Raw genomic sequence first — 10709 nt, 5'->3', positions numbered from 1 at the left:
ACAACCTGGTCATGAATTTTTTCTTCTTTAATTATCTGACTCGAAAGAACATTTCAATAGTCTTTTCAAGACCTTCTTAAGTTATTATTCCACTTTTGAATGTAAGAGTTCCTCTTCCCCTCCAGACACATAATCTCTAATCATTTTCCTCCTATAAAGTTGACAATTCATTTGTCTCCTAAGCAATAAGACATGACTGCCTCTGTGCATAATGAAGAATTGCAAAGTCTGAATTTATTGTAAAGCACATAGCAAAACTAATTGCATTTAACCACAAAAGCCTAATCAAATAAAAAATTAGAATATAGACAGTCAGTGAATGCTAGTGCCAGAGAGGACTTGAGAGATCATTTATTATCTGTGCAGCTTACAGATGAGAAAACTCATCTGTCCAGAAAGATTAAGAAACTTCTGAAGGTCACAAACTAGCTCCTCGCAAAGCTGAGTCTAAAATCCTTCTTTCCAGAGTGTTCAAGCTTTTTTCTCTTAAATGAACCAACTTTCTCATATGTTAGGAATTTTGAAAGAGAGATTGCAGTGTATTTCTTAATGTTCTTGAGAAGAAATGTAATTTGCTGAAGGACATAGATCTTTTCGATCTTAGTACAAGATCAGGTCAAATGCTACCTTTACCATGCAAGATCTGCAGATAGCACCCCAAACTGGGAGAAGTTTTTACTGTCTGAATTCTCATGTGACATTCTCCACCTGTCACAGGACACTTGGCTCTTCCTATCTTATATTACATTTATCTATGTCCTATGACTTATCTTCTGCACTAGATGATTAACTGCTTCAGAGTAGAATTTCTACCTTTATATCTTTGTGATTTCCAAAGTACCCAGTACACTGGTTGGTGTAGATATGGAATATCAATCTCTCCTTCTCTCCCATCTCCCTCCTATAAACTTACAGTGCCATATCCCAAGAATCTCTGAAATAATGTTGACTCTTTTAATTTGAGGAAAGATTTTTGTTTGTTTTAAACCAATAAAATGATGATCCAGTGCAGAGGACATGCAGAATATGCAGTAATTTGAGCAGGGGTCTATAACTTGACAATATAGTGGTGGTGTACTTAATTTCATTACTTTGGGCTTTCAGTAAATTGAGCAGGGTGAAGTTAAGCTCAAGCTGGTGGAATATTTTAAATAATTAAGCTTAAATTTATTTTTTCACTGTAGTTTTAAGAGAAATTAAAATTTACGATTTGCATTTTTGTTGTCACCTCTAGAATTAGGTATAAAGCTAAGATCTCACTGGAGCCACTTACAGGAAAGTCAAAAGTTGGGCAATATTATTTTAAAGATCTGTTCTAGCCTTTTTATGTCTTTATCCATTCATATGGTCAATAAATATTTATTGAATGCCAGCTATGTGCCATTCTGATAGTGGACTGGACACTATGGATACAGTGGTGAATAAGAAAGAAGCGATTCCCTTCCCTCAGGAAACTCATACAATGATGAGCAAGACAAGTAAGCTAGTGGAAAGTTAGAGTTATATGTGATAGCTCTGACAGGAGAAGCAAACAGAAGAAGTCCATATGGCCAGTCATTGGAGAGCAGAGCAGACTTTCTGGAAACAAGGACATCTCACCTGAGCCTTGAAGGGCAAGTGGGAGTTAGCCAGGTTGACATGGTGGTGTTGGTAAGAATGTTCCAGACAGAGAGAACCACAAGTATGAAGTCACAGAGGCAAGAGAGAGCTCGGTGTATTAGGTAATGGGAGAAGTCCAGAAGGTCTAGGTTTGGGGATGACAACTCAATCACAGCAAGGACCTCAATATTGTAAAAGAGTGTAGTGGGTCTTCATGACCTTTCAGGAAAGGGTGCTTGTGATTTGGTTCCTGGTGCTTACTGCCAGGCAGAAATACAGCCCTATAAAATTAAATTTATAAATTTTCAACAGAAGTTTGAAGTCTAGACTTTTATGAGAAATCTTAGCTATTTTTAAACATTGGTAATTACTCCAAAAAAGTTTTAAAACACTGTGTGGTCCAAATAAATTGGTCTCCCTGCTGGATCCATCCTGAGGGCACCAGTTTATAATTTCTGGTCTGGAACAATGGTTCAGAAAGTATGGTCCAGAGACCACCATCAGTACCACCTGTGAATTTGTCAGAAATGCAAATTCTCAGTACTGCCTTTACTTAATGAGTCAAAAACCTTGGGGGTAAAGTCAGAAGTCTTTTATAATGAGCCCTCCAGGTGATTCTGATGCAGCTCAAGTTTGAGAGCCTTCGGTTTAGAGCCATGCTGTCCAATATGGCAGCAACATGTGGTCAATAAGCACTTGAAATGTGGCTAGTCCACACTGAGACATATTCCACATGTGAGATACATACTGGTTTTCAAAAATTTTTTTATAAAAAAGTAAAATATCTCTAACTTTGTATATTGATTACATGTTGAAATAACATTTTAGGAATATATTGGGTTAAATATAACATATCCGTAAAATTAACTTCTCCTGTTTCTTTTCATGTTTTAAAATGTGGCTAGTAGGAAATTTAAAATTGCACATGTTAGATTTCCACTGCTCAGTGCTAGTCTACAGTGTAGTTTGTGGGGTTGGGAGTGTGGGTTAGTGAGGCTGAAGCTGGTAAGCAGAAACAAGCCTTGTAGGACTTTGTAAGCTGTGCTAAAGACCTATACTTGACTCCTTGGAAACCTTGAAATGATCTGAGCTGATGGGAAGTATGATCAGTTTGGTATTTTAGACAAACACTGACCAGAGGGTGGCTCATGCAGTGGAGAGGTGCCAGACTATCCACACAAAGACCACATGGAGTAATCCAGTGTGGGAATGAATGCTGGCTGGCATTGACATTAGGTGTGTTCTATTTAATATATTTTTTTGGTGCGTGTTACTCACCTGGGTGGAGGAGAAGGGCTCACCCAAAGATGAATAATATAATCTGTGTCCTCTAAGGAGCGTATAGTCTAGTACAGAAAAGAGACACTGAGAAGCAGGCTTCTGTTCTAGTTAGAGTCCTAGTTAAGAGAAAGGACTCTGGAGCTGGTCAGCTTGAAGAGTGGATCCCAGCTCTACTACCTAGCAGGTGGGTGACCCAGGACAGGTTGCCTCTCTGAACCTTTGTGAAATAGGAATAATAGTGCCTACCTCAAAGTTGTTGCAAAGATTTTAAGTGAACCTATACATTTATCCTTTTATCTGTCTGTATGTCTGTCTCTCTAAGAGCTTAGAGCACTACACATGGTGAGCAATATTGCAGTTTTTCTCACAACTCAAGGGGGACTACGGGGGAGAAAAAGGAGATGAGTTAAGGAATTAACCTCCACTCTGAACTGAAATTCTCTGTAATGTACTGTTTAAAAATCCTGGTATTCCCAAGGCAAAATACAGGAAAATAGAATGGATGAAGTTTCTTAAGCTTAGGACCATCTTGACCTCACTTTTGTTAGTTCCTTTTACCCTGGTCTGCGTCTTTAGCGTTCATGCCTTTCCTTCTCTCCAGGATCCTACTGCAAATTTCCCAGTCTTACCTAAATCATCATCAAATAGTTATAGACCTTCAGTATTTCCTCTTGAATATCTATTCCCGTGTGCCATATGTCAGCCTAAAGAAGGGAGTGCAGTTGACCCTTGAACAATGTGGGGGGTTAGGGGCACCAACCCACTGCACAGTTGAAAACCCATGTACAACTATGGACTCCCCCCAAACATAACTACTGAGAGCCTACTGTTGACCAGAAGTCAACACATATTTTGTATGTTATATGTATTACACGCTGTATTCTTATAGTAAGGTAAACTAGAGAAAAGAAAACATTAAGAAAATCATAAGGAAGGGAAAATACGTTTACAGGACTGAATTTATTGGAAAAAAAAAATCCATGTGTAAGTAAGTGGACCCAGGTGGTTCAAATCCACGTTGTTCAAGGGTCAACCGCAATGACTATTTCCAAGACCCTTTCAGGACAGTGAGATGGACGTTAATCTTCCAGGATCACTGGCGGGGGGTGTGGGGCACAAGTAAAAAAGTTTAAGGGCAGACATTTCTTGTGAATTATTTGAAATCTGCACATTCTAAGCACACTCTACCAAAAGAAGATGGCGGGTGGCTTCTTCATGGCCTACCAAGATTAAAATTCCAAGAGCAGTTTGACTTGGCTCATCTCTATCTCTCTTGGGTCTCACACCTAATTTCACTTCCTCCACAAAACCTTCAGGTTCCCTCCATAGCATCTGGCTCCCACCCTTCTCATAACATTTATCACTTTTGGCAACAATAAATAAACACACACTAGAAACAACCAGAATGTCCCATGAGTCTGGAACGATTTAGGTTAGTTATAATAACAACATAATGGAATATACATGCAGTGGTTAGAAAGAATGAGGCAATTCTTAATGCACTGATACGAATGCTCTCCAAAATAAATTAAGTGAAAAAATGAAGAAGAGTGTACATAACTTTGCTACATATGATGTGTGTGAAGGAAAGGGAAAAAATACAGAATATTTTATTGACACTAAGACATCATCAATTGTAGATGCATTATGATTTTCTCTCTAAAAAAGGAAAATTGCTGCCAAACAAGATTATGACATCATAGATTAAAAAACATTGATGTGTTTTTTACAGATATAAAAACATGTAAGTTTTAACATTGACAAACCGTAATGGTATTTGCTTGTTAAGCACATGGGATATCTCTAGTTAATATCAAATCCTCTAGGACTGGTGGGAACTGGAACTGCTCTGCTCAGTGGGCTCCTCACTCTGCATAGGCTGCATTGACCACAGAACTTTGGATACACCTCCATGAGCCACTGAAGGGGGCCAAAGAGGGGTGTGTTCGCATGTTGGTATCTTTATCTGGTGTACATCCTTTACACTATTTGCTTGCTGGTTTGGGAATAAACAGTAAAAACAACTTAGAACCAGGTCCAAGTTGTGATTCCTATCCATCCTGCAACAGAAGAGATGCTCTGGTTGGCTCTTGGTCAGCCTTATAAAGCAGGCCAAAGAGTTGGGCACTACTCAGTAGGTGATGAGGCCATGGCCATGATCATTGGCCATGGAAGACAGAGTGAAGGTAGCAGAGTGGCCATGGAGGGGTCCTGATTGTAGGGGTGATGCAAACAGGTATTAGGGTTTACTCTTCCTGATATTCTCCCCAGCACTGAGCATGGGACCTGGCGTGGGATACCCTCTGTGTGTTTTATAAAGGAAGATCATCAAAGCAAAGTTACAGGCTGAAAAGTGGGAATACACTTGGAAAGCAGTGGAAACCGTATTCAACTCTAGGGAAATTTTTCCTATTTAGGCTGTTGATTGAGGACTCAGACTCTCAAAAATATTCCTAGTGTGTCCATAGAAATTCTACAAGGTCATATGTGCTGATTCATACTGAAGGAAAGTGTGCTTAGAATTAGACACCTCAAGTACATCATGCCCTGCAAATACAGTACCATCCCTTAACACTGCTGTAGGACAAACAGATCTTATGGGGTGACATTTGACATTGTTAGGCTGGCTCTTTTCTAGAAGTAGTATTTATATATGGGGCCTGTGTTTGAGTCAGTGTAATATGGAAAGCTCTTTTAAAATCTATTTTTACTGAAGTATAGTTGACACACGTTACATCAGTTTCAGCTGTACAACATAGCGACGTGACAAGTCTATACATTATGCTGTGCTCACACAAGTGTGGCTGCCATCTGTCCCCATACAGCCTTATTACAGTGCCATTGACTCTATTCTCTATGCCGTACCTTTTATTCCTGTGACTTAACTTACTCCGTAACTGGAAGCCGGGACCTCCTATGGCCCTTCACCCATTTTGCCCATCTTCCTACCCCCCTCCCCTCTGGCTACCACTCATTCAGTGTATTTATAAGTCTGTTTCTGCTTTTGTTTGTTTGTTCGTTTGTTTTATTTTTTAGATTACACATATAAGTGAAGTCATATGGTATTTGTCTTTCTGATTTACTTCACTTAGCATAATATTCTCTAGGTCCATCTGTGTTGTTGCAGATGGCAAGCTCTCATTCTTTTTATGGCTGAGTAATATTCCATATATTCCAATATTACATATATATGTATATATATATATGTATACACACACACACACTACATCTTCTATTGATGGACACTGGGATTGCTTCCATATCTCAGCTATGGGAAATAATGTTGCAATTAATACAGGGTGCATATATCTTTTTGAATTAGTGTTTTCAAGTTCTTTGGGAAAATACGCAGTAGGGGAATTGCTGGATTGTATGAGACTAGTTTTTAAGTTTTTGAGGACGCTCCATACTGTTTTCCATAGTGGCTGCCCCAGTTTGCATTCCCACCAACAGGGCACAAATGTTCCTGTTTCTCTACATCCTAACCAGCACTTGTTATTTCTTGTCTTTTTGATTCTAGCCACTCTGATAGGTGTGAGGTGTTGGTATTTCATCTGTGGTTTTGATCTGCATTTCCCTGATACTGAGTGATGTTGAGCGTCTGTTCATGTGGCTGTTGGCCATCTGTGTATCCTCTTTGGAGAAATGTCTGTTCATGTCTTCTGCCCATTTTTAAATCTGACTGTTTTTTGGTAGTGAGCTGTGTAAGTTCTTCATATATGTTGGATATTAACCCCTTATCGTATATGTGGTTTGCAAATATCTTCTCTCATTCAGTAGGTTGCATTTTTTTGTTGTTGTTGTTGGAAGGTTTCCTTTGCTGTGCAAAAGGTTTTTATTTTGGTGTAGTGCCAGTAGTTTATGTTTGCTTTTGTTTCCCTTGTCTGAGGAGACAGATCTAGAAAAATGTTGCTAGGCCAATGTCCAAGAGATTACTGCCTATGTTTTCTTCCAGGATTTTTATGGTTTCAGGGCTCATATGTAGGTCTTTAACCTGTTTTGAATTTGTTTTTGTGTATGGCGTGAGAAAGGGATCCAGTTTCATTCTTTACATATAGCTGTCCAGTTTTCCCAACACCGTTTATTGAAGAGACTGTCTTTTCCCCATCATATACTCTTGCCTCCTTTGTAATAGATTGACCACATAAACGTGGGTTTATTTCTGAGCTCTCTATTCTGTTCTCTTGATCTATGTCTTTTTTTTGTGCAAGTCCCATGCTGTAGTGATTATAATAGCTTTGTAGTATCACTTGAAATCTGGGATTGTGATACTTTCAGCTTTGTTCTTCTTAAGATTGTGTTGGTGATTCGGGGTCATTTGTGGTTCCATACACATTTTAATATTAAAAGGCTCTTAAATGAAGTTGTATCATTTCTCCAAATCAACCAGCCTAAAAAAATGCTAGAATAAATATAAATTCTCTGGACTTACTTGAATGTGAATTATTACTATCAGGCTGCCCTTCTCTGGTGGATTTTACCCTTGGGGTCACACTCCAAGTATCCCACATGCCAGACTCACTTAGAGAAAAACCATGGTATCTCTATTAAACCTCAGCAAACATTAAACTCATAGCCTCACTACAGAGAGGTGATTTACAGCTAGTTATCGCCCTTATGAACCAGCTTCCCCAAGGGCTTACCAGGCTGAGAATATTTTTTTTTTTTTTTTAAGATTTTTTATTTATTTATTTGAGAGAGAGCATGAGAGGGAGGAGGGTTAGAGGGAGAAGCAGACTCCCCACAGAGCGGGGAGCCCAATGTGGGACTCGATCCTGGGACTCCAGGATCACGACCTGAGCTGAAGGCAGTTGCTTAACCAACTGAGCCACCCAGGCGCCCGAGAATATTTCTTTAGTAGCTCAACAGTGGCGAGTGATCTTGTGTTGAGATTCCTGTCAGCACAGGGATCTGGCAAAGAACTAGACTTCACACCCCTGTAGTTCCCAAACTTTGCCTTAGAGCATCCAGAAAAGCCCTATTTTACAAAATTTAGTGACAGGGGCAAATATGGGCACTTTGCTTTCTAAAGACCTTTCAAAAACAAACAAAACTCTTTCCAAATGCAACTAAGTTATGGAGCATAAGCATCTCTTTAAAAAAAGGTGGAGGTATTGTTGTTATGAAAATAAGTGCCTAGTAGTTTTGGTTTAACTGATCAAGATAAACATGACTGAGAAAGAAAGCAATCAACTTTAGTTTTTGTTTTTTTTGTTGGTTTGTTATTAAAGTCCTGTGTAATTGGAAGGGAAATGTTTTCAGCAGTGACTTAAATGTAATTTTGCTAATTTGTTTTTAAAAAGAGAGACAAAAATTATAGAGTGAGTTTAATGATTTTCTAGAATTATTGATAATGGCTGAAAAAAAAAAAAACCCAAACAAAAAAACCTCCACTGGTAGCAACTCAAATGTCTGTCAGAAGAGTAAATAGTTACCTAAATTATGACACATTCATTGGGAGATCATACAGCTAATTCAAAAGAATGAGTATTAGGGTGCCTGGGTAACACAGTCACCTAAGCATTTGACTCTTGATTTCAGCTCAGGATCCTGAGATGCAGCCCCGAGTTGGGCTCTGTGTTCAGTGCAGCGTCTGCTTAAGTTCCTCTTTCTCCCTCTGCCCCTGACCGCCCCCGCCCCCACACCCTTTGCTCTCTCTCAAATAAATAATCTTAAAAAAAAAAAAAAAAGAATGAGTATCAAAGTGGTGACAGCATTTTGCCTTTGTACTGCCCCATATCATGTCAGCTCTTTCCATTGTCAATCTTTTTAACTTTAGCCATTCTAGTGGGTGTGTAGTGGTATTTCATTATAGTTTTATTTTGCTTTTCTTTAATGATGAGAGATATTGAGCATCTTTTTTCATTCTTTCATGTTCTTACTGAGCATTCATCTATCTTCTCTTGTGAAGTGTCTGTTTAAATATTTTGTCCACTTTTCTATTGGATAGTTTGTCTTTTTAGTGAATGGTAAGAGATTTTTATATGTATTCCTCGAACAAGTTCTTTTTTTGATATCTGCTTGCAAATATTTTCACCTTCTTTGTGGCTTACCTTGTCATTTTTTTTTTTTTTCCTGAGAGATAGAGTTAGGGTGTGTGTGGGGGGGCGGAGCTGAGGAAGGGGAAGAGGGAGAGAGAATCTCAAGCAGGCTCCCAGCTCAGTGCAGAGCCTGACCTATGGCTCGATCTCACAACCCTAAGATCATGACCTGAGTCAAAATCAAGAGTTGCACACTCAACCAGCAGCCACTCAGGTGCCCCACCTTGTCATTTTCTTAACTGTGTTTTTCAAAGAGAAAATTTTTTTAATTTTGAAGAAGTCTGTTTTATCAACATTTTCTTTTGTGGTTCATGCATTTTTTGTGTTCCATTTAAGAAATCTTTGTCTAAACCAAAATCATGAAGATTTTCTCCTGTGTTTTCTATTAAAAATATGTTTTAGCTCAGAAATTTAACATCCATTTTGATTCATTTTCAGTTAATTTTTGTGTTTGGTATGAGGTATAAGAGTTTATACATTTATTTTTCTCATACAGATAGCCAGTTGATATTACCTTATAAAGTTAAATCTTTACATTGAATCTAACAATCTTATTCCTCAGTAATCACCTAAGAGGTTGAAAACATGTCGATACAAATATTTGTACCTCCGTGTTTACAGCAGTCTTATTTATAAGAGCCAAGAACTGGAAACAACCCAAAATGTCTGCCACATAGTGAATGGGTAAACAAATCGTGAGATATTCATATAATGGCATACTACTCGGTCATAAAAAGGCACAAAACACATATTTAATATAAATGAATCTCAAAAATATTATGGCAACTGAAAGAAATCAAACACAAAAAACCACATAATGTACATTCCATTTATATGGGATTCTAGAAAAGGTAATACTTTAGGGACAGAAAGCAGATCAGTGGTTTCCTAAATCTGAGGGTCAGGGGAAGAAACTGACCACAAAGGGGTATGAGAAAAATTTTAGGATAATAAAAATGTTTTATATCTTGATTGTGGAGATGTCTCCATTACTGCATATAATTGCCAAAACTCTACTTTTAAAATGGGCACATTTTATTGTGTGTAAATTATATCGTAATAAATCTAGGTGAAGTACATAGGAGGACATGTAAAGGAAATAAATTAAAAATTTAAGAGTGATTCTCTCTGGGGGGAAGCCTGGGTGATGCAGTCAGTTAAGTGTCCAGCTCTTGATTTCAACTCAGGTCATGACCTCAGGGTCATGAGATCAAGCCCAGAGTCTGGCTCTATGCTGAGCGTGGAGACTACTTAAGATTCTCTCTCTCCTTCTCCTTCTGCCCCTCCCCCCATTCATGTCTCTCTCTCAAAAAAGTGATTCTCTCTGGAGAACAGATACTTTAATCATGTTATCATGTAATGACCCTCTATCTCTGATAATTTTCCTTGCTCTGAAGTCTGCTTTGTCCAATAGTAGAGTTTCTCCATCTTTCTTTTGATTAGTGTTAGCATGAGGTATCTTTCTCTATTTCTTTACTTTTAGTCTGTATGTGTCTTGTCTACAAGAAACCCTTTTCAAATACCAACAGTGAGTTGGGTCTCGTTTTGAGGTTCACTGTGACAATATCTGTTTTTTAATTGGTGTATTTAAACTATGGACATTGTAAGTGATTAATGATAGATTTGGATTAATAGCTACCATATTTGTTACCATTTCCTATTTATTGCCTTTCTTTTCTTTTCTTTTTTGTTTTTTGTCTTTCTTTACCTACTTTGGTTTTGAGTATTTTGTATGATTCCATTTTTTCCCCTCTCACCATATAATTTTTATATATAGAAATTTTTTTT

The sequence above is a fragment of the Mirounga leonina genome, unplaced genomic scaffold (genome assembly GCF_011800145.1).
Source record: "Mirounga leonina isolate KUSES-001 unplaced genomic scaffold, KU_Mleo_1.0 Mir_224, whole genome shotgun sequence".
NCBI lineage: Eukaryota > Metazoa > Chordata > Mammalia > Carnivora > Phocidae > Mirounga > Mirounga leonina.
Note: the sequence above shows the minus strand (reverse complement) of the source record.